Source organism: Oncorhynchus gorbuscha, linkage group LG17 (assembly GCF_021184085.1).
Source record: "Oncorhynchus gorbuscha isolate QuinsamMale2020 ecotype Even-year linkage group LG17, OgorEven_v1.0, whole genome shotgun sequence".
Taxonomy (NCBI): Eukaryota; Metazoa; Chordata; class Actinopteri; order Salmoniformes; family Salmonidae; genus Oncorhynchus; species Oncorhynchus gorbuscha.
This window is the reverse complement of record NC_060189.1, coordinates 33,975,525-33,980,989: the sequence shown is the minus strand read 5'-3', so window position 1 is coordinate 33,980,989 and position 5,465 is coordinate 33,975,525. Positions and strand designations below refer to the sequence as shown.

Below are 5,465 nucleotides of genomic sequence, written 5' to 3'. Positions count from 1 at the left end.
AGTGTATATTTTTAATGGTGACTTCACTGAACTGAACTGTGTGTGTGTGTGTGTGTGTGTGTGTGTGTGTGTGTGTGTGTGTGTGTGTGTGTGTGTGTGTGTGTGTGTGTGTGTGTGTGTGTGTGTGTGTGTGTGTGTGTGTGTGTGTGTGTGTGTGTGTGTGTGTGTGTGTGTGTGTGTGTGTGTGTGTGTGTGCGTGCGTGTGTGTGTGTGTCTGAGCCCAGAAGAAGAGTAGTAGTAACGTACCACCCGAGGTGATCTTTCCCAGACAATACCTATCCATATCACTTCCCTAGCAATGTGTTGGGAGCACAGATGGTTTAGGATCTACTTCTCTGCCAAGCAGATGGACCTACGATGTACTTCAATGGTCACAATTATCACACATACCGATTAAAAAGCAATACAGGATATCTGAGAATCACAATCATTACTGATACTGGCCATAGTCCAAGCTGGGTGACCTCAATCATTCCAAAGTGTGTGTTAAGGGTAATTGAGAGGACACGTCAATATATGAGTGCCATTTGATTTTCTCTCTTAGCTTTTTAGAGTTGTTCTAGATAGTCCATCTAGCATCATAGACATTCAAAACAATGTTTTTATATGTTCCAGTTACAGTACTATTCAAAAAGATGTTGTTTACACATTTCTGTGGGCTTAAATCAAGCTCCATTTTAGAAATTGTAGTAAAAAAGAAAGGCAAGCATTACTGCTGGTAATCCGTCTGTTTTAAGTGTTGAGTTTTCAGGGCCATTCTTTCTCTCAGTGAGAAACTCTATCTAAGCCAATTCCATCCGTCAGTGCAACCTTCCTCCATACTAATCCACTTCCCAGGGGAAGAATCTGGAGCAATAGAGAAAAAGAGATTTAGACACTGTTTGCTTTGAAAGAGGTTAGCAACAGCATCACCACCCACAAAAGGTAGAACAACAGTCAAACCACAGCTCCTTTCAATTGCTCCGCAATCCAGAAATGGTTCTCTTACCGCACCGGATATACCAATATATATATATATTTATGTTATGTTTGGGTCTCCAGCATCTTTAAGTGTAAACAGCACCCAAAGTCATGTAAACACCATAGTGTTTTAACAGAGCGTGGCCGGGCTAGGGGATAATTTGACTCTGTTGATGGACAAGCTCCAAATGGGGGAAACCTGAGAGAAATCAGGAGGCTTTGCTTTTCACAATGATACATCACCCTAATAAATGGAAATGTTTTTGAGTAGATGGTTTCCTGTGGTCATTTTGAGAATCCTTAAATCATATTTACTTCTGTAATTATGTCATTTTCATTTCAAAGAGGGTAATGTTGTGTAAGAGAGTGATTTTCAGTGCCATAGATCACATCTGTTCTAATCTCCTGTAAGTTATAATGTGATTTGAAGTTTAGAGAAGTGCTTTATAATAGCTTTTTTTTAAATAGCATACACTGTAGTGATTACATAGGCTGCGTTTACACAGGTAGCCCAATTCTGATCTTTTCCCCAATTATTGGTATTTTTCTTTGTAAATGCAGCCATAGAGACTTAGTCTTTAAATTTGGTTTCTGGGGTTACTGGCAACACATTTTCATTTTCCAAATCAGCAGCATAACAGACAGTGAACAATTTCAGATGTAACTCAAGTCGAAGTAATTAACGAACCGCCTACTGTTTGCCTTAAATAAAGGAGGCCAAAAATGATATTGACAGCCGTAGCCTCTCGCTGGGTGAGAGTGAGAGACAAAAAAAATGTAATTGTGGTAATGTTTTGATCACGACTTACTGGGAACTGTTCTGAACATGAAAAGGGTTGATGGATTGATGGAGGACTGCAGCAACGCATAAAGATCAAACCCCCGTTGTTGCTCTACAGAAACCCGGGCCAACTGAATCACCATTGATCACTTCTCCTCACAACAACCTTTCCAGGAACTGCGTAACACTTCTTCATGGTAACGATGATTTAAATGTATTAATCAAAAGACCACCTGAAAAAGATAGCTGAGGATCAATATGGAATACACTTTAATTACCGCAATACATTATTTGAATTGTCCCCAACAGATGATAAATGCTCAAACTATCAAATGCCACTCGGCTATCGGTGGCTATCTAAATGAAGTAATAATAATAATAATAATAAAAAGAAGTGTCATCTTAATTATTTATTCAGTCATTCGAATTATGCTCAGGGGTTTGCCTTCCTTTACAGTACTTTAAAGCCACACATAGACCTGACACTTTAGTCTCTGTCCATGTTTCAAGGGTATGTACAGATACAAGATCTTAATTTGAGCCAGTTTGCTACAGCGGGAAAATAATCCTGCAGCAACCGGAAATGTGAATTATTATGTAGATTATAATTCATGGATATTTTTGTCGGGGTTGATACATTTTTCGGAAAAGGGAAAATCAAGTCAGAGTGGAAATGACAAACTTCAGAAACCTTTTTAGACCTCAGACACACGACGCATTTCAAATGTCATGCATTGCAAGAAGGTTATCCTGTAACAGGGTGATCAAATTAAGCTCCTACATCTGTAGCTGGGTCAGTAGGCTTTCTGCAGTAGCCGCTGAAAGGCAGGCATCTGGCGCTGTGTAATTAGAGCTCTGTAATTACCAGTATGCCATTTCAAATGTCCAGTGAATCCCTGCATTATTATCCAAAAGTAACAACACAGAGAGCCAGTTGCAGAGGTCACTGTGCAATTAAAAGAGAGTGTGAGGACAAGGTTGGCTAAATCAAAGTGCTATTAATGACAGGGACCAGAGAAACTTTGCTGATCTTTTTTTTGTTGCTCTTATTCAGACTTTTTATCAGCAAAAGTGAAATAGGAGGGCTATACATAAATCAGAGTTAAACTATTCATGTAGGTGTGAAATTACCAAACAGAACATGTAGTCATGGGAAATTAACTAGTTACCCGGGCAACCTGTTAGTTACTCGTTAACAATATGACTGAGTTTGGATAACATACATGGACCGTGATTTTTTTTTAAGTCATTTTTTTCCTGACTGCTCATTGACACCTATTCTATAATACTTTGCTATGGCTGTTGTGTACATTTGAAATGTCTCTTACAGAAAAGGCTCGTACGCAAACTAGCTGTCGTAGAGGGAAGGTATCTAACATCTGAGTGCAGAGAGGTAACTTCCTGAGGGCAGCTAGCTAAAGACTTCCTCTCCAGGGCCTTGGCTGGTTCACCACACCCAGCAGCACCCCCGCTGTTCTATTATACCCCAGTATTCTCATCCCTACCCTGGGCCTTCCTCTCCCTTTGGAGCCCTTACAACGGAGACCCAGCATGGAAATAGTCCTCTCCTTGGGACCTGAATCTCCAGGACCTCACCAACATTTGTCAAAGAGAATTTGTTCTCAATGACTTACCTGGCTAAAATGAAGGTGAAATACACATTCCTTCCTGTCTGGGTTGACATGGGCTGTCATAGAAAAAGTGTATTACGAGGAGGACTGGAATGTTATCACGGCGATGTCACCCCTATCATTCGTCAACCTCAAGACTCTGATTCTGATTGGTTCATTTTGATTCAGATGATTTACTTGAGCTCTCCAGTTGTTTTAAACAAAATATCTTAGGACCATATTAGTCTTTCCCCCCCCATTAATCAATTATAGTTGTTTGTAAGGAAGGGGTGAGGTAGCCAGGTTAGACTACAGGTATGAATGGGAGTGAATGGGTGCAGTGGGAAAGGAAACAAAACGAAAGGAGGGAAAGGAAAGCAGCTAGGTATGCAGCCTGCAGTGGGAAAGAAAGGAAAGGAAATGAAAGAAAAGGAAGGGAAGGGAAGGAAAGAATAGGGATAGGAACTAGGTATGCTGCCTTCAGAGAGAGGGACTCTGTGGGAAGCTCTGTGAGGAACAGCACTCCTGGTCACCAGATAATGGAGCTTCTGAATCTCTACCATCTGCTGTTTGTTTAATGCACACAGAAGGTCAAACGGCCAGCCACTCTTTTCTTTCTCTACTCTGTCAATGACTCTACGCGGGCGAGGAAGTGGGGGAAATCAATTATTTATTTTTTGTTCTACCTCTACCACATCATCTTTTTGTGTTTAGCTCAGTATGGCTATGAAAACAACTGTCATTGCTTTAGAGGAGTTCACACAGTGAGATAGGAGGTTAGTACTGACTGGCCGACTGACTCATGGTTGTGTGTTGGTTTGAGTTGATTGTTTCGCTCTTGCCTCTCTCCTACAAATCCTCTTGTAATCCTCCAACGTCAGGAATACAGGGACATCAGTGTATACAGAGATGATGCTGTGGAGATTAGTCACTATGTAACTGTGCTGATTTCTGCTCAGTGCTTTACTGCCACTTTATGACAGTGCACAGTCGGCTATACTCCACATTCACCAAATCTCCTTTCATAATACTTTTGTATTTAGGACAAAGACCGTAGCACATGATTTACAACCAACACGAGGTTAGTATCTCACCTTATAATCTCTACAAACATTTAAAAAAGTTAAATAACTAAAATGCTATGGAATGTTCCATGCCTCCGTATTCCTCCTAAAGTGCTCCTAAAGGAGGATATGGGGGAGAGCAATAGGTAAATGCAGAGAAGAGCACATAGAGGGACAACAAGTGAAACTAGTAGGCAGTTCGATGTGCCATATAGATGGATGGAGCTGCATGCCATATATCAGTTTAGATTATGTAGCTAAGTGGTATATTATAGAAAACAGATGTAGGTGTCTGTGAGAATTGTCCTCCTAGCAGGAAATGCAAACTTGTAATGTATTCAAGATTTAAAAATTCTTCTAAAGTTTTTAATTTCCACTTTAAAATGTCAGACTTGATTTGCCCTAATGTAAAACGTATCAAACCCTACAAAAAATCCATTAATTATAATCCACATAATAATGAACATTTCCTGTTTCTGCAGGATTATTTTCCTGCTGTAGCAAACTGACTCAAATTAAGATCCTACTCAAATTAGATGGCGCAGGAGAAGACAGACAGGTAATTGTTTTTTTGTTTGTTTATTTGCGTTGTGTGTAACTTGTTTTTAAAAACTATTGTGTACATAATGTTGCCTCTACCATCTCTCATGACCAAAAATAACTTCTAGACATCAGGACTGAACATACTCACCATGGACTAGCAGAATCCTATTTTTCCTTTCACATAAACTGCTTCCTCGGGAACAGGCCATGATCCCAGTGATCTGCGTGAAGAGGAAGCGGAGAAAGAGGGGCCGAAGGGCGGGCTGCCTTATGAATAAACCCCCACTTCCCTCCATTCTGCTAGCAAACGTGCAATCTTTGGGGAATAAAATTGACGAGTTACGCGGAAGATTGAACTACCATCGGGACATTAAAAACTGTAACATCTTATGCTTCATGGAGTCATGGCTGAACAACGACAATATCAACATACAGCTGGCTGGTTACACGATGTACCGGCAGGATAGAACAGCAGCATCTGGTAAGACAAGGGGCAGCAGACTATGT

At 40.5% G+C, this 5,465-nt stretch overlaps 1 long non-coding RNA gene across 1 annotated transcript; it reads right to left on the bottom strand.

Moving 5' to 3' along the window:
* Window positions 1-344: 344 nt before the first annotated feature.
* LOC124001365 lies at window positions 345-5,241 on the bottom strand. Its single transcript, XR_006832776.1, has 3 exons — window positions 5,107-5,241; window positions 1,770-1,974; window positions 345-846 (listed from the first exon to the last, which is right to left on the bottom strand). It is a non-coding gene; the product is annotated as an uncharacterized LOC124001365 (long non-coding RNA).
* Window positions 5,242-5,465: the final 224 nt, after the last annotated feature.